This window comes from Symphalangus syndactylus, chromosome 4 (genome assembly GCF_028878055.3).
Source record: "Symphalangus syndactylus isolate Jambi chromosome 4, NHGRI_mSymSyn1-v2.1_pri, whole genome shotgun sequence".
In the NCBI taxonomy this organism is placed as follows: domain Eukaryota; kingdom Metazoa; phylum Chordata; class Mammalia; order Primates; family Hylobatidae; genus Symphalangus; species Symphalangus syndactylus.
The window spans coordinates 76,871,138-76,895,675 of NC_072426.2; positions in this window are offsets into that span (position 1 = coordinate 76,871,138).

Genomic DNA, 24,538 nt, shown 5'->3' on the forward strand with positions numbered 1-24,538 from the left:
TGGGAAATGGAGTCTGTGATGTGAGGTGGTGCTGGGCAGTGTGCACCAGTGTCCCACAGGCAATGGAGTCCCCTCCTTTTCATTCATCCATTGTCTTGAACAATAGTACCTGGTTGAGGCTGCTGACTGATCTTATCAAATGGTCATGCGGTCACAACCTTAGTATTTCTTCCAAACACACTTTCTCATTTTTTGCAATATGAGCAGGCTGGGAATTTCCCACATTTCTAAGTTCTTTTTTTATTTTGATTAACAATTCCACCTTTACACCATTTCTCTCTTTTCTCATCTTACTAGAAGCAGTCAGGAGGAACCAGGTTGTTCCTTCAACATTTTGCCTAGACTTTCCTAAGCCAAATCTCCAATCTCATCACTCTCATGTTCTACCTTTCACAAAACACTAGGACAAGGACCAATTTAGCCACCATTTTTGCCACTTTATAACAAAGATCTTTCCTCCCACTTCCTTGCCAGCCCTCATCAGAATGGCCCTTAAGTGTCCATATTTCTATCAACATTCTGTTCAGGATTACTCAGGTATTCTCTGAGAAGATTGAAGTTTTTTCTACAGCTGTCTTATTTTCTTCCTGAGTCCTCATCACAATCACCTGTGGTGAGGTAGGCTTTTTCTAGCATGAACACCCAAACTCTCTCTGCCTCTATCCATTGCCCAGTTTCAAAGCCACTGGAATATTTTTAGGTACCACTTCCTGGTACCAATTTCTGTTAGTTTGTCTGGGCTGCTATAACAGAACACCATTACCTGGCAGCTGATAAATGATAAACATTTATTTCCCACAGTTCTGGAGGCTGGGAAGTCCAAGACCAAGGCACCAGCAGATATAGTGTCCAGTGAGGCCTGCTTCTGACTCTCTAGGAGAGTGTTTTCTTGCTATAACCTTACATGGTAGAAGGGTGGGAGATCTCTGAGGTCTTATAAGGGTGCCATTTCCATTCATGAGGGTTCTGCCTTCATGACCAAAGACCATCTCCAAAGACCTCATCTTCAAATACCATCACATTAGGGGTTAGGATTCTAACATATGAATTTTTGGGAAATGCAAACATTTATAGTAACTCCATGTAAAAATTTTATGACTATTCTATTTGTATTAGATTTTTTCCCCCATAGTTTTTCAAATTTAGATTTTCAGGTTCATTTTAAATGATAAGTTTTACATTTAATTTTTTTTTTTAATTTCCCTCTGTTCTTACTTCACTTTGTCTATGGTTTTTTTAGTTTTCTCTCCTGAGATTTCTGGGCCCTAGTCCAGACCAGGTTTTATGATGTTATTTTGGGGGTTCCTATCCCAAGTCATAGTAAGGGGAGTACAGATTTTGTCCCTAGGCCAGCAGGTAGCTTACTTAAGTTTTGGACATAAAACTGTATCTGAGCTTGTCTACTTTTGTAGGTGTGGAGCTTGTTCAAATCTGTTTTAAAGGGGGCATTTGGTACTGTTCCCTTAAATTCCAGCACAAAGCACCATCCCACCTTCTGATTTCAAGCCTACCCCTGCTTGGCCATGTGACTTAGAGAATGTCTGGCTTCTTCTGACTCACAGGAACCAAACTCTGGCTACCACCTCTAGCAGGCTTGTGTTTTCACTCAACTTGCTGTTTCATTTCCTTCTTCTGTGGGTATCCGTCTTTTGTTTTTGAAACTATTTTTCTGTTTTAATTTCTATATTTTGTTTATTTACTTTTTGAGAAAGGGTCTAGCTCTGTCACACAGGCCAGAATACAGCGGTACAATCATAGCTCACTGCAGTCTCCAACTCCTGGGCTTAAGCAATCCTTCCTCCTCAATTTCCCAAGTAGCTGGGACTAGAGGTGCATGTCACCATACCTGGCTATTTGGGTTTTTCTTAATTTTTTGTAGAGGCGGGTTGCACTATGTTGCCCAGACTGGTCTTAAACTCCTGGGCTCAAGCAATCCTCCTGCCTTGGCCTCCCAAAGTGCTAGGATTACAGGCGTGAACCACTGCACCTGGCCTATATTTTATTTATCATTGCCGTGTGTTTGAAAGAGAGAGGGTACTTCAAAGTATGAATTCACCACACTATCATGTCCAGTAGATTTAAAAAATAACTTCTAATGACTATTATTTCTTTCAACATTCAGCTGAAGGGACACTTTTTGATTTAAATTTCTTTCATATTCTTTCTGTCTGTATAATTTTTTAAAAAGTCAATCTGTGTTATGTTTGATGATATCTTTTGTATTCTTATCCTGATCTTTTTCATTACAATTTTTTAAATCCTTATTTCTTATCTTTTCGACTAGATCGTGAGTTTCTTAAGTGTAAGCGCTCTATGTTTTACTTTCTTTATTATTCTACAATGCACAGAATAAAGCTTTGAATGGAATAAATGTTTCTTTGTATTTCTGTTGCATTGATTATTCTAGATAAAGTGGAGGTATTCATGAGCTGTACTTAGGGAAACAGCCTCTAGATGTTACCCCATAGTGAAGAAATGGACATTATGGTTTTAGAAGTAAGATAATCTATGTGCCATGTTGATTTCCTGCACCCATTAATTCGTCATTTAGCATTAGGTGTATCTCCTGAATGCAACATGGCACATGGATACATATGTAACAAACCTGCACATTGTGCACATGTACCCTAAAACCCTAAAGTATAAAAAAAAAAAAAAAAAAAAAAAGAAGTAAGATAATCTGACATAAGTTTTCTTTGGTTAAATACCATTGATGACATGAATTTGCATTGAATTCTGGAACCATGGAACATTTGACCTGGAAGAAATTTCATGAAGCTTTTATTCTGACCCACTTTATCAGTTAGATTGTGTTTGTCCCCTAGGAAAGAAATCTAAGTTACAGTGAAATGAAATAGAGGTTATTTTTCTCCTGTAAGGGAGAAGGCCAGCAGTGCTCAGTGTAGCCAGGGTTAATGTCACATCCGAAAGGTGATGATGGGGACCAACTTCTTCTACTGCTCTGCTCTTACATTTTGGTGGGTGCTTTTCTTCCTGAAGGTACTAAGGCCACTGCCATGCATCCTGCCATTGTTGCTGCATTCCAGGTAGGAATTAGAAGGAAGGGAAAAGGGCAAAAGTGTTATGTTAACTATCCCATTTGATCAGAAAAATAAAGCTTTCTAGAAGTGCCATGCAAAGATTTCTACTTACATCTCATTGGCCAGAACTGGTCACAGTGGTCTGGGGAAGTAAATTATTTTCAACAGGACACATTGCCACCCTACACAAATTCAGAGTTCTATTAGTAAGGATGGAGGGAAATGGAAAACGGGTAGGCAAATTGTAGAGCGTGACCAACTCTTAACATTTATTTGATAGAGAAGGACCCCTCTGGAAGGATTTTAAAGGGATTTTCCAAATGATGAAGTTGGGGAGGACAGACTGTAGATGAGTGAGGCTACTGACAGACCAGTTAACCTACTGATGCAAGAATCTAGGCAAGAAATAGTTCTGAACTAGGGCAGTGGCAATTATGGCAAAGAGGTAGAGGCAGGATTTAAATGATTAGGAGTTGGAATGGATAAATTTAATGACAATCACAAAACCAAAAATCATCTCAATTTTATTTTACGGTTAGATTTGGATTAGTTGTAAAAAATCTAAACCTCTTATCTTTCAGCATTGGGGAAGAATCTGCAGTTACGTATTTTATTTCATTCCATTTTATTTATTTATTTTTAAAAATTTTACTTAGTTCTGTATTTTTTTTTTTTTTTTTGAGACGGAGTCTCACTCTGTCACCCAGGCTGGAGTGCAGTGGCGTGATCTCAGCTCACTGCAAACTCCGCCTCCCGGGTTCATGCCATTCTCCTGCCTCAGCCTCTCCGAGTAGCTGGGACTACAGGCGCCCGCCACCACGCCCGGCTAACTTTTTGTATTTTTAGTAGAGATGGGGTTTCACCGTGGTCTCGATCTTCTGACCTCGTGATCCACCCGCCTTGGCCTCCCAAAGTGCTGGGATTACAAGCGTGAGCCACCGCGCCCGGCCTCTAGTTCTGTATTTTAAATAAGCATAGAAGGAAGAGGTATGAGCCAGCCTCAAATTTCGGAGGTTAATAAGACAAAGAGTTATCTGGCATGTTCGAAGAGGGTAGGCTACTTCAGGGCTTCAGATATGGTGAAAATTGAGCTGGAAACATGGTGAGAATAATATCCCTTTTGTAGGAATTTGGACTTGAAGTAACACAAATCAATGAATGTTTTAAAAACAACTGCTGTTTTAAAACTCGCAACCAAGTTTATGTAATTACACTGTTCTTATTTGGAGCATTTTATTCATCCTTAGACCTCAGACTCCATACTGTGAATGATGGTGAGTGTGTTTCCTAAATGCAGCAGATAAGGAAAACAGCCATCATCACAGCCCAAGCAAGATCTATGCCTCTATGACATTCTTTTGACCCAATCAGTTAAGAAAAGCTTGAATTTCTAGGTTTGAGAGAAGGCTACTCCTTCTGAGCTGTCATTTGAAATGCCAACATATGTCAGCTGTAGGTCAATGGGAAGTTGCATGTTTTCTATTGACCACAGAACAAAGTACCCAAATATTAATTAACATGCTTGAGAACGAGTGCAAGAGCTGAATGCTGCCAGTTTGAATCCTTCAAGAAGATTAAAAAATAATGTGTCCCCAAACCTTTTTCTATTTCTTTTTTTGTTTTCTTTCTTCTTTTTTTTTTTTTTGAGACAAAGTCTTACTCTGTTGCCTAGGCTGGAGTGCAGTGGTGCAATCTCGGAGCACTGCAACCTCTGCCTCCCAGGTTCAAGCAATTCTAATGCTTCAGCCTCCCAAGTGGCTGGGATTACAGGTGTGTGCCACCACACCTGGCTGATTTTTGTATTTTTAGTAGAGACGAGGTTTCACCATGTTGGCCAGGCTGGTGTTGAACTCCTGACGTCAGGTGATCTGCCTGCCTTGGCCTCCCAAAGTGCTGGGATTACAGGCATGAGCCACTGTGCCTGGCCACCTTTTTCATTTAAGAATATTAAATGAAATAATATTCAGAAAATGGAAATGCAGAGTCAAATTCAAAATTTAAGTGTTATCTGATAAAATTATAACTGATATGAAAAACAAAACCGCAGGAGAGTTGAAGAAGGGAGTTGGAGACTTGAAGGGGTTTATAGGCCAAGGGGAGAAAGCAAGTTTGATTGAATTTATACTCCAGCTATGTGGTCCTGAACTTCTGGAAGTTTCCACACATTGTCATTAGTGCTTGTAGAAGAAACAGATCATCTGGATGCCTGACTGATAGTTTTATGTCTTACTCAGATATTGTTGTGTGTTCTTACTGGACTTAACAAACATACATCTGGAATCCATGCCTTTTAAGCAAGGATGAAAGTTGTCTTTAAAATAATATAATGAAAACTTAAGAGACAAAATGAGAGCTTTATAATTTATTCTTCAAACATGGTTGGGTTATGATAAAGATTTTCACATGTGAATGGCTATTTATGGAAAAAATCTACTCACTGCTTAATTTCTTAAAAACAGTATTTCAACAATTTAGGTCAAAATCAACAAAGATGTGATTCTCCTTACTGCACGTGGCTCATTCTTGCATTTGACTTCAGTTGCGTACATAATGCCTTTTATCTTATAATGTGAGTCTGTCTACCTCATTAGAATTCATAGAGCTACAGACTGGAAATGTGGTCTAAATGGAAAACTTTTTGAACATAATGTGGTGCATGTCATTATTTTTCTTCCCAGAAAATAACATTCCAAAGAACATGATTTCATTTGATGAATGGATCTACAAAGCAAAATTGTCATGCCCTAAAATCTAAATAGCTTTCCAGGAAACATGTAAGTTTCCCAAATTTCAAAGTCAGGTTGTAAATACAGCTGCTGTGTGTCTGATCTTCTACCAATAAAACCTTTGCAGTGAGCAAGTGCAGTATTTTGCTTGGCAAGTTATTGTGTTAACTTGTGATTCAGATTATTAAAGTCATTAAAAAATTATACATAATTCTGTGATCTAGCAGCTGGGACAAAATATAATTTTGATTGCCAGTACAATATAATAATTTCTTGAGTTGGTATTTTAATAATTGAGAACACTACTTAAGTTATGTTTTTTTTTTAAGGGAAGGAAGGTTCTTAATGGTTATTTAGGCCAATTTACTCACTTGAAACTGAGGCTCAGAGATAGTATTTGACTTATCCATGGCTACAAGCCCTCTTAAACACCTTTTTAGTTTGCCTGGTCTACTGGATTCTGCAAAGAATAAATATTGCATGCAGAGAATATTGCAATTTGGGATTGCCTTTTAAATGTGTGTTGATATGTGCATTGACAGGATCTCTATTAGAATTTGTTGGTTTTTTTCTGTTCACCCTTCCTTTTCTCTTTATGAAGGATCCATTTCACATGGGTTCACGTGGGAGTGACTTCCCCACGGGTGGCCAAAACACATTAGCTTGGCCAATTGGAATTTCATACTCTTCAGGCCACATGACTGGTTTAGGGGTGGGTAGTAACCTTGTCTGGTCCGTCAGAGCCCTCCCCAGTCCCATTGCTGGTGCTTTATAAAAATGGTACTCTCTGTCTTCTATAATTGCTAGTATTAAGCCTATAACATCTGATGACCATCTTAAGAGAATGAGGTCAATACACAAGAAACCAGAGCAAACTAAAAGATCAAAACCTAAGGACATCGTTTGAGTGTCTGGATCACACTGTGGCTGAAGCAGGTGTACGCCCTGGATGCCTTCCTGTTAGGTGAATAAGTAAAAATTTTTTTTTTTTTTTTTTGTGCTGAGGCTCATCGGAGTTCATTTCTGCTACTTACAACCTGAAAAATTCTAAGTCACATAGCACTTAGGGAACACAGGATCTCAAGCATTTTTATGCTTTTACAATGGGCAAATTAATAACACATACTGATCCTCAAAGAGGAAAGAGAAAAGAAGTGGGCCAGGAGCTTGGGTTGTAATCTTGGCCCAATCCAGAGGATGCTATTTGTATAGAAGACCACGTGCTCCTGGAGGTGTATGGCATCATGACTGGGAATTATTAGGGTAAAAAGGGGTGACTGAAAACAATTCTACTCTCTTTCACCCAGGAAATTTTGATAAGTTTCATCAATCCTGTGGTGAATAATTATACCAGAAGGTACATTAGAATGAGGAAAAGAGCCTTTTGTGCTGATGCAGGTGGAGGAAAGGTGGCCTGGTGCAGTGCAGAGGTGAGGAGTGGGCTGTGCGGCCTGGACTTCCTGGCACAGCATCCATGAGTGTGGGCACCTGCTTCATGGCTGGATGGTCACTCACCTCTTCTGTGAAACAGAGGTGATTATAGAAACAGACAGCTGTGCCTGTTGATAGGGCCACTGAGAACAAACTAAGATGATACCCATGAGGCACTCAGAACAGTGCTGAGCCCCTGGTGGGTGTGCAGTCAATGTTACCTATTTAATGATTTTTTTTTAACAAGTAGATTGAGGGCTATTTCTTTTTTGTATTAACAGATGTCCTGGGAATGTTGGCTAGAACAAAGACTTAGGCAGGGAACTTTTAGAGGAATCTGAATGCACACTTCTTACCCTTAGACACAAGTTCTTCTTACAGTACTGGGGTTGCAATTCCTGTCCATCTAGCACACTCTGTATGCACCTGCATTCTCTTGTTAGTTGCACAGAATCCCATTTGCTGTGAATTATCTAGGAGAGGCTAGAGCCTGCCCATTGGAAAAAGGGGCTAATTTCTTAGAAGCTAGTCTGAAGAAACAGCTGCTGATGAGTAGACCCACTCAGATAATATCTGCCTACCGTCTAGTTAAGGAGCCAAGAAGTCATAACAGGCATGAATAGCTATGTGACCCTGCAGAGTTCATTAACAGCAGGAGGGCAAAGGAGAGAGCCAAAAGGAGCTGGGAGTTGCTGTAGAGTTGCTGAGCTGCAAGGTGGGTGCTGAGGCCGGGTGGTGGCGGCTTTTAGAGATCCCTGAGACAAGCCCCAGGCGGGGCGGTTTAGAGGCTGGGAGGAATCAGTCACTCAGTCCCTTTAAGTCTCTTGTGAATATTTAAGAGCCTGGGCAGGTGTGAACAATATTTCTTATCCAAATTAAATAATGAGGCTGGGTGTAGTGACTCACACCTGTAACCCCAGCACTTTGGGCGTCCAAAGTGGGAGAATCGCTTGATCCCAGGAGTTCACAACCGGCCTGGCCAACAAAGTGAGAACCTGTCTCTACATAAAAATAAAAACAATTAGCCTGGTGTGGTGGTGTGCTCCTGTAGTCCAAGCTATTTGGAAGGCTGAGGTGGGAGGATGGCTTGAGCCTGAGAGGTTGAGGCTGCAGTGAGCCGTGACTGTGCCACTGCACTCCAGCCTGGGCAACAGAGTGAGACTCTGTCCCAAAAAATAAAACAAACACAGTGGAGTGGCTCACGCCTGTAATCCCAGCACTTTGGGAGGCCAAGGTGGGCAGATCACCTGAGGTCAGGAGTTCAAGAGCAGCCTGGCCAACATGGAGAAACCCCGTCTGTACTAAAAATACAAAAAAATTAGCTGGGCGTGGTGGTGCACACCTGTAGTCCCAGCTACTCGGGAGGCTGAGGCAGGAGAATCTCTTGAACCCAGGAGGCTGCAGTGAGCTGAGGTCACGCCACTGCACTCCAGCCTGGGCAACAAAAGTAAGACTCTGTCTCAAAAAAAAAAAAAAAAAAAAAATGAATTCAAGATGGGTACATGACTTTTTTTTTGTTTTTTTTGTTTTTTTTGTTTTTTGTTTTTTTTTTTTTGAGGCTGAAGCCTTGCTAGTCAATAAAAGAGAGGGAAAATCCTTAAAAGTACGGCCTCTGTTTTGTGAGGTCTGCAGTCTCTGGGTTTGGCGTTTCCTCCTTTCCTGGTCTTTTCTGTGGTTGAAATGAAGGAAATCACTCCCAGGGATCCTTTGCCCCCCAAAAAAATTTCTGTGGAGAAAGTACAGAAGAGCAACGGGATAGCTTACAGCTCCTGAATTATTCACTGGGACCTGGGCTTCTCAGCTGCCCCGTGCACTGATTCTCTTCCTTCAGGGGAGCTGTGGCTTTAAGTACAGCAATTGTTACCTAGAGCAGGAAGACTGGAAATGGAAGGAATCGGAATTTCCTTCTTTTGAAAACGATCTTTTCTGGTATCCTGACAATTCTACGTAAGCATCTGTTAAGGGTTGGTGAGAGTCTGCTTGTGTTTTGCTCATTAATTAGTTTTCTTGCTGAGGGGAAAATGATTTATTATATATGTAATTAGGGAATTGACTTCACAATATCCATAGTTAAAGTCTAAAGTTATTTACTTCAAATATTTGCAACTTCCCGTCCTCTCACCCCCTAAAACTTGTTAGAATTAGTATATTTATATGTTTTTCTAAAATGCTGATTGAAATACAAAAGGCATAGGCTTGGGGTATTTGCAGTTCAACCTTCTGGATGGATGCTGGTTTCCAATAGAGGAATGTGCAGCTTCACAAGTTCCTCCAGGCCCTGAGTCAGACCGTGGCCACTCGGATTTGTGATGAGTATGTTTGATCCTAGACCCTTCAGAGATCCAAAATAAGCAAACAGATGAGTTGAGTCTGCTCAAATCATGCTGTACTATGAACCAGGACATCCTCAGGACAACCAAAATTGATCAGAGGCTGAAGATGGCTACAACACTTAATCGATCAGCCTGGTGATATATTTTCATGGATAGCATTCGGTATGTCTTAAGCACTGTGGATATTCCAAGGAAGGCAGGACAACAGTCCTGTCCTCTAAACAGTTCTGGTCTGGTGAAAGACCAAAATCACACATGTCTAGGAACTGCAGGCACAGACCAATGCAGTGTGGTCAACCTGGAGTCATCCACATGGTTGCTGAGTAGCTACCACATGCAGCACCCACAGTAAATACAGAGGAGATAGCCCCAGGCTCAAAGTGTTTAGAATCTGAGTGTGGAAGCAGTATATGAAAATAGAGCACCAGGCACGGTGGCTCACCTTTGAGAATCCCAGCACTTTGGGAGGCCAAGGGAGGAGGATCGCTTGAGGCCAGGAGTTTGAGACCAGCCTTTGCAACGCAGCAAGACCTACCTCTACAAAAATTTAAAACCTTAGCTGGGGGGTGGTGGTGCACAGCTGTAGACCCAGCTGCTTGGGAGGCTGAGGCAGGAGGATTGCTTGAGCCCAGGAGTTGGAGGCTGCAGAGCATTCTGCTGGCAGCCTGTGAAACAGAGCAAGACCCTGTCTCCAAATATACATATATATATATTTATACTTCATCCCTATTGAGTAGGACAGATGAAAAGCTACTGGAAGTCCAAGGTGGAAGACATTACTCTGACCTAGTGCAAGGGGTCAAAGCTTCCTCAAAGAGGTAACATTTGAAATTGATTCTTGAAGTAACAGTACAGTTTAATGATTCGGAGAACATCAGCTCTAGAAAATCATGACTGTAATCCCAGTGCTCTGGGAGGCTGAGGCAGGAGGATCGCTGGAGCCCAAGAGTTCAAGACCATCCTGGACAACATGGCAAGAATCCCTCTCTACAAAATAAATAAATAAATAAATATTAGCCAGGCATGGCGGCATGAACCTGTTATCCCAGCTACTCAGGAGGTTGAGGTAGGAGGGTCACTTGAGCTCAGCAATTCAAGGCTGCAGTGAGTGGGCTATAATTCTACAATTGCCACTGCACTCTAGCCTGGGTGACAGAGCAAGACCCTGTCTCCAAAAAAAAAAAAAAAAAAAAAGAAAGAAAGAAAGAAACAGGAAATCATGGGAGGGAAGTCTCTGAGGATAATTTGGAACTCAGGACCACAAACTTCACCCTTTTCTATCTCTAGTTTGTGGTTTCCCCCCCTCACTTTGTCATAGTGAGTATGGTGTGATACAGGCTAACATGGCTAATAAGACTTGGTGGGGCTGATGAAACCGGATGGATTCCAGGTAATACCAGAACATAGTAAGTGTTCTACGATTCATCTCCCATAGGTCTTAGTCCACGACTGATTTAGTCCTGTCTGGTCTATTGTGTAAAAATGAAGATTAAGCCAGTTCTAAATGTCTTAGTAAACCTCTGACGTGGCTTGTGGGATATTTTAATGCTTGAGGTCATGTAAAAGGGGCTTGTCTATAGCAGCAACTGTGTTTCTCAGGCAAAACAAACAGGGGCAAATTCATTGATCTGTTTGGATTGAATAACCCAGTGGGAACAGGAAACTTACCTTGGGCAGTGCTGTCCACCAACAGCAATGGGAAAATATCCCTCGGGGAGGAGGAGCAGATTCTGGTGACAAAATGTTGCTGTGGCAGGAACTCCACCTATTTGAAGTTAGAAGAGGCTGCCCCAGCACCATGGCCTGGAACCTGGTGAGCAGGTGAAACTGAGTTCCCAGGCTGTAGTGCTTACGAAGCGTGCCCCTCAGCTGCTGGGCAAGGCCCTCTGAATCTGCAGGGATTCAAAGACCCCAACAAGAGCAACCCAGGCCTCCTCAGGCCTCCTGTCCTGCCCGTCTGAAGACTGTCTTCCCCCAGCTCACTTTAAAAATGAGCAAAAGAAAACTGCAGTCCATTTAAATGCCTTTTTTTTTTTTTTTGAAACAGTCTTGCTCTGGTCGCCAAGGCTGGAGTGCAATGGCACGATCTTGGTTCACTGCAACCTCCATCTCCCGGGTTCAAGCAATTCTTCTGCCTCAGCCTCCTGAGTAGCTGGGATTACAGGTGCCCACCACCACACCTGCTAATTTTTGAATATTTAGTAGAGACGGGGTTTCACCATGTTGGCCAGGCTGGTCTCGAACTCCTGACCTCAGGTGATCCGCCCATCTCGGCCTCCCAAAGTGCTGGGATTACAGGCGGGAGCCACTGCGCCTGGCCTAAATGCCCTCTTTTTGGTTTAAACTTTTTTATTTTTTTAACCAGAGATGTAGTGATGTCTGCAATGATTCTCTACAGTGGATGCTCAGAGCAGAATCTGTGCCTCTGCGTGTGAGATACTAATAGGAATGCTGAGAACTTCAGCAGTGAAATAAATCACATAATGGTGACTTACGACAGTAAGGCTTGAATCCCTTAGGCAATTAAAAGGTTAAATTTGCTGACAAATTCTCTCTGTATGAAAAAGTCTAAAAAGTCAAAAGAAGAACAAAAGCATGGTGTCTGGCTGGATCCAACACATTCTCCTGTCCTTGGGGCCTCTTCCCTCTGAGGCTGGTGGGAGGGACAGAGAGGGACAGACAGAGGGAATTCGAGTCTCACTCTAAAAACCTCAAAATGTCAATGTTATTATAACGTGAGGCAGTAAGGAGCTCTCACTAAAAAACAAGTAACAAAAAGAGAAAACACAGATGAAATACTATCTTATGTTCTGCCGTTTCCATGGCAAAATCCGTAAGATCCATTACCTCCACGTCTTCTGACTTTCTGCCTCTGTCATCGAGCTGCTGTCCTCTCGGGTCACTTGAATGAACTCTTTGGGGTTTTCAGTGGCTTCCTTTTCTACCTTTCAACAGCCTCATTCTTCTTCTTCTGTTCTTTTTCCAGAGTCAGGGTCTTGCTCTGTCACTCACGCTGGGGTGCAGTGGTGCAGTCATAGCTCACTGCAGTCTCTGACTCCCGGGCTCAAGGGATCCTCCCTCAGCTTCTTACGTAGCTGAGACTACAGGCATGTACCACCATTCCCAGCTAATTTTTAAAAATTATTTTTTGAAGAGATGGGGTCTCATCTTGTTGCCCAGGTTCGTCTCAAACTCTTGGCTTCAAGTGATCCTTCCATCTTGGGCTCCCAAAGTGCTGGGTTTACAGGTGTGAGCCACTGTGTCTAGCCCAGCCTCATTCTTCTTAATGTCTTGGTAGCATTTCACCACTGCTTCCTCCTGGAAGCTGTCTTTCTTCACTGCAGGGAAACTGCACCATCCTCCTGTGTTTCTGAGCGGTTCCATCATCCTTTGCTCCCTCTTTGCTGGCCAGCTCCCTTCCAGTTCCCTCCAGCTTTTTTGAGCATTAAATGAGGTGATATTTGTGAAAACATTTAGATGATGTAGGTATCCCAACAAAAAGTGTTGCTAATGTGATCATGTTCTGTTTCATGTCTTCTCATCTGAGAGGTGATCTATTTTTCAGTTGCCTGTTCTCTTTGGGTTTCTTGCTTTGCCCCCGGGGAACCTCATCCTGCACTGAACCGATCACATTGCTCTCACATTGGCCCCTCGTTCTGCTGTATCTCCTGTGCTTACTTAACTTGGAAAGAGGTCCCAGGAAGACAGAGAATTGTGGTGTGAAAATCACAGCTGCTTTGAGAGTCTGTCAGTGAGGAGACATAGCTGGACATTCCTCAAAGGAACCCTCTTTGTCAACAAGCATGAGGTCCTGTTAGAAGGACAGAGTAACCAATGCCATGGCCTTCGACACACCAGCAAGCTTCCTATTGCTATTTTCTGGGTTAACTGACCTGTTCTTTTGTTTCCTCAATGCTTCCATTAGTTTTGTAATCAGGTCGCTGTGTTAAATCCCCTCTGTTCAGAATATCCGGTGTTGTTTCTGTTCTCTGGGCCACCTTAACTTGTTCTCCCTGCCTTTCCAAGCTCCAGGGGCACTGGAGTTTTTCATTGGAGCAGGGTCATTCACTTATCATCAGATTCCATAATCTTGTCTGCTGAGTCCAAGCAGAGTTAGAAATTTGACCAAGGCTTAGTATGTAAAGGGCTCGTGTGTATGTGTCTGTGGAGGGGAGTGGTGATGGTGTGATAATATATAAAAAATTTTATTTTTTATATTATGGATACATAATAGTTGTACATATTTATGGGGTGAATGTGACGTTTTGATATAGGCGTGCAGTGCAGAGTAATCAGAGAAGACCTCAATGCCCCGCTTTTAGCATTGGGAAAACTATCAAGACAGAAAATCAACAAGAAAACATTGGACTTAATCTGCACTGTAGACCAAATGGATCATTCCACACTGGTGACATTTTCTAGTTTAGCAGTTTGCTGTAGTCTTTTCTGAAGACTATGAAACATAAGTAACTTTTTTTTTTTTTTTTTTGAAACGAAGTCTTCCTCTGTCTCCCAGGCTGGAGTTCAGTGGCACGATCTCCACTCACTGCAAGCTCTGCCTCCCGGGCTCACACCATTCTCCTGCCTCAGCCTCCCAAGTAGCTGGGATTACAGGTGCCCGCTACTGTGCCTGGCTAATTTTTTGCATTTTTTAATAGAGACGGGGTTTATAAGTAACATTTTTGACATAGATCTAGGCTTTTCAGTATAATTTGATTTTGGATTATATCAGAGACAGAACACACATGAAATCTTAATAAAATAATAACCAAAGAAGAAAACTGTCCCTGGTAGGATCCCTCTGTGTTCTAGCACTTTCTGGTTCTCATAGGCACCGGTTAGTCAGGGAAGGTAGGGGCTATGCTGGTGCCAGAGCACCGGGCTATGTGGGTGCCAGAGCATCAGGCCACGTGGGCATCAGAGCACCAGGCTATGTGGGCCAGCTGGGGCTGGAATCTTTCCCCTTTCCAAAGAGCTGTGGACTCTGGCTCAGGCCATGTTCATCTCTGCAAGGAATTTTGCAAACCTATTGCTTCTGTTTTTTTTTTTTTTTTTCCTTCCAGACCTACAGTAATCACAGAAAGAATTTAACTTCGCTTAATTTAAAAGGATTTGGAGCGGGAGGGGCTTTTCAATTACCCACAGGTGCTATAGGGGCTGGCACAGGCAGTGGGGTTGGGGGAGTTCTACTTTAGAAACCAAGGTCAGCCACACTCCCTGGTGGGAAGATACTGACGCATATCTCAGCGAACACTCCCAGCCTAGTCCTCTAATTGTTGAGTAAGTCCTGGGGGACTCGTGTCTGATTGCTCTTTGGCAGAGTCTGAATCTGAGCTTCAGTGCTGAAAATGCATGGCATCTAATTCTAATTGAGGATAATTCCACGTCCCCACATTGATTTCACCTCCCTGTTTCTTATGACCAAGGAACTGCATTGAAAAGAGTGTATCCTGGCTGTTGAATGATGATGAAGCTGAGTTCCAGCTTTCTTGGTTTGGATCTAACTGGACCGGAACAGGTCATGGCAAGCTTCTCTTAGCATTTTAGTTGCTGATAAATGAACAATAAACTCTGTTTAATACTAAGCTGTGATTTTTCTTTTTTTTTTTTTTTTAAGATGCACTGCCCTTCATCTTTGGACAACATTTCTATGACAGTGAAAGTGATCAAGGCACATGACTAAGGGGAAACTCCATGAAATGACACCCCTTTAAGAAAGAAAGAGCCCCAAGCCTCAAGCATGTTAAACGAGATCATCGAAGTCAGGTGCTCAGCGTAAAGTTACCATACAGCACATGCTCAGTAAGTGTCGGCGGCTGAGACAGGCAGTCTTTCCAGGGAGGAGAAATGAATATGAAATAATGGGTAATCACAGCTAGATAGGAGGAAAAAGTTCCAGTTCTCTAGACCACTGTAGGGTGACTACAGTTAAAATAGTATATATTTTTAGATAGCTGGAAGGATTTTTTTAAACTTATATTTTAGGCTCAGGGGTAAATGCACAGGTTTGTTTTATAGGTGAGCTGCATGTCATGAGGGTTTGGTGTACAGGTTATTTCATTACCCAGGTAATAAGCATAGTACCTAAGTATCTTTTTTTCTGATCCTCTCCCCTCTCCCACCCTCCACCCTCAAGTGGCCCCCAGTGTCTATTTTTCTCTTAGTGTCCATGTGTTCTCATTGTTCCCACTTGTTGGTGAGAACATAGGGTATTTGGTTTTCAGTTTCTGTGTCAGTTTGCTGAGGATAATGACCTCTGGCTCCATCCATGTTGCTGCCAAGGGCATGATCTCATTTTTTTATGGCTGCATAGTATTCCATGGTGTGTATGAACCACATTTTCTTTATCCAGTCTACTGTTGATGGGCATTTAGGTTGATTCCATGTTTTTGCTATTGTGAATAGTGCTGCAGTGAACATATGTTTGCATATGTCTTTATTGTAGAACAGTTTATATTCTAGAAGGAGAATACTGAATGTTCCCAACATAAAGAAATGATAAATGATAGAATTGATGGATATGCTAATTACTCTGATGTGATCTCTATACATTATATGTATGGAAACATTGCTATGTATGCTATAAATATATATAATTATCATGTATTATTTAAAAAATAAAAACTAAACAATAGGTAATCGATATTAATCAATAAATCCAAGAGATCAAGTATTAAAAGGTATTCTTATGAAATAAAGTTTACATCATTTCCACATTCCTCCAAGGCTTGCCTGAATCATTTCACTCCCAACATCCTGAGACATGACTCAGAAGAGTTCAGGTAGCACAGCACACTGCTCACTCATGAGCTTCAGTGATGTTTTTTATCTATGTGGCAATGGTCATATTTACATGACCAGGTCCCTGTGGCTGCTAGCCTGCTAACTGTACCAATAGACTTAACAATGCAGCATGTCATATGGTTAGCCCTGTGTCTGATGGGCTGCAGGACCTAGACCTGAATACACAGGAAAGACATCTCAGGAAATGCGAAGTCCTAATTCATGTGTGTTAAATTCTGGCTGCCCACAACGGAAACAAACAAGTGATTGAAAGACAGAAGTGTAACAGAGTAAGTTGCTTAAATGCTTAGTGGGGAATCAATTCTGTAGACCTATTGCTTTTATTCTTTTAGCTCCAAGATAGCAACCTCAGACCATGTCGATAAAGGCTGGGGCCTAAATAAAAACTGGAGGTGGAGCTTGCAGTGAGCCAAGATCGCACCACTGCACTCCAGCCTGGGCGACAGAGCAAGACTCCTTTTCAAAAAAAAAAAAAAAACACTGGAATTACTCTTTCCTGGATAATTTGTCAGAAAGCAGACATCTTGCTTAGTTTTCAAGAATTACTTCCAAATTTCAACACACTTCACAAATCACCATTAGATCGAACATTTTTTAGACTTCAAGCAGTTTAGAATAAAAGCCCATTTAACTTTACTTAATTCAAAATGCTTTTTTTTTTGCTAGTTTAGAAAGCTTTCTTGCCCAATATATCTATAGAATATTAAGAAGGATCTAAAACATTTGCAAGCAGTTTTTCCCCACTAAGAATGATGATAGAAATTTAAGAACAATTCTTGACCCAATTCAAGGTTTGAGTGTATAAGGTACATTCGGTGATTGAGTGTCACTTAACAGAGGTATACATATCCTTCTTTTAATCACCAGGACCCCAAAACCAAATAACTTAGCTTGCAGAAAGCAAAAATGAGAAGGCATCTACCTAACTGCATTTCATAGGTATTATAGAAATACCACAGATACTATAAAATTCAAGCTGACAGCAACACCATTGGTATGAGATTATAATTTCATAACTATAAAAATATTTTTGTGATACCTGATGTTAGGAGTTTTTGTATAATTTCCTACATAATCATATTTCACAGCTTGGAAATCATAGACAAAAACTGACTCCTACAAAAGGTCAAGAAAACCTAGTCTCAGTTGTGAGAGTTGGAAAAGGAAAATATACAAACAGGAAAATGCAAGACAGAAATATCTTAGTACTGGGGAAAACAAGAACTTCTAGAAATCTTGTTTGCCATCCCTGATGGTGAAGTTTTCATTCAATTTGCCAGAACTTCAATTCAGAAGCTTACTAGACAGAAACAGAATTCTATGGGATATTAATGTTTCCATGTTGAAAGTCTTGCTACTTCCCAGCAACAACTTTGCGGCTAAGAAGCAAAGATCATCACACATTACTCTTGTAAGGTGATATAAGTCAAAATGCTTTGGATGAAAAACATTAAACTAAAAATTGCAAAGATGTGCTGTTATTTAAAACTTGGGTCTTTTGCTATGAGGATTATGTTTTCTTGTAGTTATTTTTTCCCTCTAATGATTTGGTGGCTTTAAAAGCTATTTCCCCTCCTTTTACTGTTAAATTTAAAAACTCTATTTAACGCAGTTTAATGATCAATACCATGAATGAAATAGCAACTACCTACTCCTTTATTATAAGAGGGTAAACTTAGAATGAGCTAATTCCTCCTTTACTCTTCACTCTATTTTCTAGTTCTTTTTGATGAAACTGGAATTATAGATCCAGATAATTATTATCTACTTATCTTTCACCTCTTATATGTCAACAATTTCCTTTGACCTTGCATTCTGTAATCATAGGAACAATGATTTAGAATTAGTTTTGTGTCCTATTAAGGCACTTTTTTATTGCCTATAATTTTTACTACAAATTTTCTAACCTCGAGTTAATTTTATTCATCTCTTTAGATTACATCTTTTAGCAATTTCCTCTTTTTTCCTCCAACTTTTTTAAACTGAAAATTCGAAAAGAACTGGAGGATATTATAAAACAGGAATATATATTTTTTTATTTTTGAGACAGGGTCTCACTCTGCTGCCCAGCTTGGAGTGCAGAGGTGCAATCATAGCTCATTGCAGCCTTGACTTGGGCCCAAGTGATCCTCCCACCTCAGTCTCCTGAGTAGCTGGGACCAGAGGCACAGGCTACCACCCCTGACTAATTTAAAAAGTTTTTTCTGTAGAGACAGGGTCTCACTATGTTGCCTAGGCTGGCTTCAAACTCCTGGGCTCAAAAGATCCTACTGCCTTTGCCCCCCAAAGTACTGGAATTACAGGCATGAGCCACTGCACCAGCTAGGAAAAGATTCTTAAGCACGATGCCTCGTAGAATATTCCATAGAGGCTAAGGGAAAAAGAATGGAAGAATATCAATGTTTGATTGGGATCCCTTCCTGGCTTCACCCTGTTTCTGGGCCTTGCTTCTCTGCCTTGAATCCCCACCGTCCATTCTCCTGGGAGGCCTCCCTCCTTCAGTTCTTCACAGTGTGCCTCACCACACAATTAAAAAACATCTCATGCCCTGGCCCCTGCAGCCATTCTTCAATTGAGGTACAACTTGCATATACTAAACCAATCTTAAGGGTCCAGATGGTTGAATTTTTACAGTGTAGCCCATTTCCCCAGGACATTTTGGAGGTCCCACTAATTCATAGCCTCACATTTCCCAAAGCATGGTGTATGTGGTCCAGCTAATAAGCAGAGCTTGGGCACAGTAGACTCTGGTGGGTTCTGGCTTCTGAGTCAAGCGAAATAGCCCAGGGTGTACTGTGCACCCCATGGACGAGTTCCTTCCCAGGTCCCTACCAGTGTGGGGGTGAAGATGTGCTTCCTCCATCTTCCTGGGGCCTGCTGGTCTGTGAGAAAGTCTCAGGCAACACACATTCACCCTTTCCAAAAACAGATGATAATTTGCAGACAGAAGATCTTTTAAAATCTCTTAAAATCAACTCAGAACTATTTTCCTAAAGGCAACATGTTCAGGGTTTCTCTGCTCCTGGTGAAGATGGTGTTTCATATTGTTATTGAAAGCTGTTGTCAGGGTCCCCTTGTCAGCCTTCTGGCTTCAGATCATGCCTTGTTCATACAAGTGGTGCCCACAACTCTGCCTTTCAAATTCAACATCAGTCTGCTCCAGCCTTGAACATTAGATACCTGAAGAATGGGCAGGGGAATTTTCATTTCTCTTAAGTTCAGCTCAAATTGTGGGCACAGCTCCCTGCCTCCCCGTCCATCTCTCGTATAACAGGAATTAAGAGATGCCTTCATTTCTCCCCTTGTGCAGAGCAAGATCTGGGGCACCAGGAACATTTTGCTGGGATGTACCTGGTATTGCACTCTTTTCATTAATGTTCCAAGCTACATGTCATGAACTATGGATGCCCAGGTTCAGGACTTTCTCTGGTCTAGCAAGATTTTCTTCTCAACTCTGACTATTTCTTCTCTTTCTGTGCTGGTTTTCCCGTCTGCAGTATTGCTTGTTGCAGTGAACTTTCTGTCTTCATCTTTGAGTTTTTGGCTGCCCATCACTGACCCCAGCTTGATTTCTTTTTGGGGAATTGCATTTCCCTCCTTGGGTGCATTCTGGTGGGACTGGTTTTCTGGGAGTCCTGCCCTCTCCTCACTAAGGAATGTGAGTCTTCACCCTGGAATTTGAATTTCCAGCAGAGTGATAAAAAGTCTGACTGTGGCTGGAGTTCATTTTCTTCCACGATTGTGTCTGGATGAGACTGTTGAGTAGTCCCTGCTCTCCTGACCCGGGCAAGCATTCTGCTCTGTCCCAGCCTGCATCTCTAGCCTTGCTTGGACGATGCAGTGAACTCCCTGGCTCCTGCCAGTAGCTTCCCTCTGGGCTTAAGAACCGGAGCTGGTTCTCGGAAACTTAAGCAATCAAAGAAACATCACAGATGCACTTACGCATAGGCTGCCTCTTTTTTATATCTCTCCCTCCTGTTTATTGTTTTAATATCTTTTCTTCCTTTCATTGAGTTTTTCTTGCACTTCAATTTTTTTTTTTTTTTTTTTTGGCAGCTTCCAAACATTTGAATGTTGCTGTCATGTGCTTGTCATAATCTGGCCCCAACGTATTTCTTGTAGCTTCATCTTTAGCCTTTGCCCCTCTGTCCTGCTCAATATACTCAGCCACAATAATTGGATTTTCTTCCTCATACTGTCATTTTTCACTCTAACCTTCCTGCAAGCACACATCGGGTATTTTCTTGTCCTAAAATATTATTTCCTTGCTTTTCATTCGGGCATACTTTTACTTGTAGAAAATATTGCTCAAACACCATCTCTTCTTCAAAGCCTGTTCTTTCTTCTCTAAAAAATGAAGAAAAACTCCATTTTATGCTCCCTTTATTGGAAACCCTTAGCACTTGGTCTTTTTTTGATCTGTCACTTGAATTGTATTAATTTTCAGCATGTCTCTCTTTTCCAATAGACTGTGAGCTTCTTGAAGACAAAGTCTGTGCTTTACTTACCTCTGTATTATATATTTAGTATCTTGCACAGTGTCTGACATTTTTTCATGTCCCCAACAAATTATTGGCTGATCGAATGTCTGAGTGAATAGATGAAGGTTGCTAACAAAACAGCCTTCTCTGCCATAGAGGTGGACTCATTGATTGTGTGTCCTTAGCCTGCTGTTGGGCTCTGGCATGTTTTGAGCATGCATAAGTTGTTTAGATGTGTGACTGTCCTTTGTAGGAATTAGACAGTGACAGTGTTCATGACTATTGAACCTGGGCATCCTACTTCTGACACCAAAATTCCTGGCCTTGCCAAATATAAGAAAGCATTGATTCACTTCTCTATATAAGCAACATTTATTGAGTATCTGCAGTGCAAAAAAGCTCAATACTGGTCACTACGTGAGGCACACAGACAAATCTGAAACACATACGGTCCTCAAGGAAGACACAGTAGAGAAATGTGTTGTTACAAATAACCATCAGCTAGGTGAAGAGTGTTGGGAACCACAAAATATTTACACCCCAGATATTTGAATAGGCCCTTAAAACATGGTCCATGATTCAATATGAGGAGATGAAAAGAGGCAATTTTGATGTACTCACTTACGAAGAGGTAACTTTTTTCATTTTTCGTATAATTAAGTGTATATTTCTGATATTATAAAGGACTTATTCGGAGACTTTTCATTTATAATTTGAACTGATCTTGACTTTCTCATGGAGATTGTTTACCTCAGAATCTTTAAAAATGTCTTTAAGTGACTCTTTGAATAGGAAAACACTCCTGCACAGTCCAGGGAGATTTGTTTTTTCTTGACATTTTCATCAAGTTTTCACAACAAAAGAGAAAATTTAATTCAAGCATTTTGAGTTTTTGTGTTCAGGTGTTTTTCCCATAGTTCCCACACAGGAGAGAAATCTGATCCACAGAGACAGCAGCCATGAAGAAGATCACAGACCCAGGCCACTCAGCATGGAGAGGCACCGGCGATCTCAGCCAGCCACAGTCAGCTTTGATCTGCCTTTCTAGAATCTTCTGTAGTTGGTAAAGTTGGCGAAGATTTAGTATTTACCTCTCTCCTTAAAGTTAGTATATGAACAAAGACACACTCAATTACGGTGGTCCTTAGAGGAAATGACCCCATACAAGAGTTGTGGCACAAGAGAAATGTGAGGCCTTCAGAAGATCCAGACAGACAGAATGACATCCTTGGCTTGGCTGGGGTTACCAGATTATCAGCAGTGGGTTGGTCAGGAGGAGCTGGGATTCTTATCAGAACAACTGCATTTCCTTTAGAGGTCATTCTATGAAAGTGTGTCCAGCAAATGGTCAGGATTCTCCTTGTAGGCCATGTGTTCAGCCATTCTCGACAAATCCATAACATTCTGAGTTAAAGAATCCTTCAAGATACAGCTAAATATACATATAATGAGTGAGTGCAATATACCCGATCTCTAGAGTTAGCACTGGGGTGGGAAAAACTAGATAAGTAGAATTCTGTTTGGATACACTGCAGATAACAACATTGTTTTCAAATTCACAGACCTAAAGTCAATGATTTACACATGGGTGCATATTTGTTTATTTACCATCCATCTGCCAGTCCTAAAATTAGGTTGCATTTATGAATATTTATTGGGTACCTGTTATAAAGAATTGTACCAAATATTTTTTTTCTAGGGAGTACAGATAATTATGTCAAAAACAGCTCTGCCTTTAAGAGTTTTCCAATGTAGTTGAGAAATTAAGACATATATATGCAAAACAATAAGAGTACGAGTGGTAAGAATGGCTGAAAGTGGCAGAGGAAGGTTTCCCCATGGTGTTACAGATCCAGTGTTAAAGGAATCGTGCTAAGAGACACTCAGGGGAACAGGTCTCTGCACACCTTTGGGACCACTGCAGGACTTGGGGGGCAGGAATTGAGGTAACATTTGGAGGGGTTAGCAGGGTTTGCCTGGTCTATAGAGGAGGACGGAAGGTATTAAGGGAGAATTCTCAGCTTGAGAGAAAGCCTAAAGATCAGAAAATGTCCAGGATAGCCTGGGGTAATGAGTGAGCACAGGGTATGTAGAGGGGAAGAGGTGGGAGGTGAGAATGGAAGATACTCTGGGGCCAGACTGGAGAGGTGAAATTAGATTATCTGTGTCTTAAAGGGCACACAAGTCAAAAAAAGTAGAAGTAAGTTTTTCCTTTAAACCCTGTAATTTTAATTTTTCTGTTAACTTGCAAGCATAACCTCGTTTCATGAAAACACCAATAAATTGGCAATGAGAGGGCTTGGAGTTCATGGCTGTCAGCTGGTCCACAGCAAATCCCATTCTCCCTGGGCGTCAAGTAAAATGCAAGCACAGGAATGAATAGCCACTTAGGCCCCATCCAGCCCTGAGATTTTGCCGTCTCTTTACTCTCTGTCAAATATCCTGGGTGAGGTGATGCATTGTCCCACAAGTGGACCATTTTTGGAAAGCACAGGGTTCATAATTTGGAGAAATCGGAGTGACCGATTTCTGCTTTTATTTCTGTATTTAAAAAAGGAAGAAAGAAAAAAGAAACAAGCAGGTGAGCCCAGAGAAAACAAAAACCCATTTGATAAATATTCTCCCAGTTATTAGTAAATTCTGACAAGAGACATCTCAGTCCTCAAATACCAATGGGTGGTAGAGAATAGTGAGAAGCATTCTGTCCAGCAAATCCTCCCTGCCTTGGAGCAGATTTTGTTGGGTGGTGGTCCGATTCCATCTGTAGCAGCCAGGGGAGCTTCACCAAGAGCTCTGAGAGCAGAGCATGGATGGCAGGTCTTAGGCAAGGCTCTGATGAGCTTCATGTTTCAATGTGCTTTCCAGGAAGGCACCGGAGAATTTGAGAATGAACACAATGAACAGTGCACACCTTTATTGAGTGGGCAACTAGTTACTTTCTCCCAAGAAACAAAACAGAATTAAAGATTTTTTTTTTCTTTTTGAGATGGAGTCTCATTCTGTCGTCCAGGTTGGAGCACGGTGACATGATCTGGGCTCACTGCAACCTCCACCTCCTGGGTTCAAGTGATTCTCCTGCCTCAGCCTCCTGAGTAGCTGGGATTACAGGCACCTGCCACGATGCCTGGCTAATTTTTGTATTTTTAGTAGACGGAGTTTCACCATGTTGGTCAGGCTGGTCTCGATCTCCTAACCTGGTGATCCCCCGCCTTGGCCTCCCAAAGTGTTGGGATTACAGGCGTGAGCCACCGCACCTTGCCAGAATTAAAGACATTTTAAGAAGAAAAGCCAATCTATCTCAAAAGGTTACTTTAAAACCTGAAAGGATGTCTACTGGAAAGACAAAATGATCAGCCCCAAACAGCAATTACCTTTGCACCCACCTAGTAAATCATCTGAAGTTATTGTTAAATGGAACCTTTTAATACAAGTTTTCAGTTGGATTGGCCAGGTCATTTAAAAACATAGTATTAAGTAAAAGAATGTTTGCATGAGAGAGGTGACCATCATTTACTGAGGCCATTCCCATTTTTTGCTGAAGAATGTGCAGAGCTGGGTGTTTTCCCATTATTTCTGGGGTTTGCAGCCACTTTCTCCCTTTGTGTGTGGATGGAATTAATTTCCCCACGGATAGGCTAGGTGGACTCTGTGGGATCCTGGTGACTACCACTTCTGGATTGTTTTCAAATGACAGCGTGCTCTACGGAATTAATTGTTTGAAT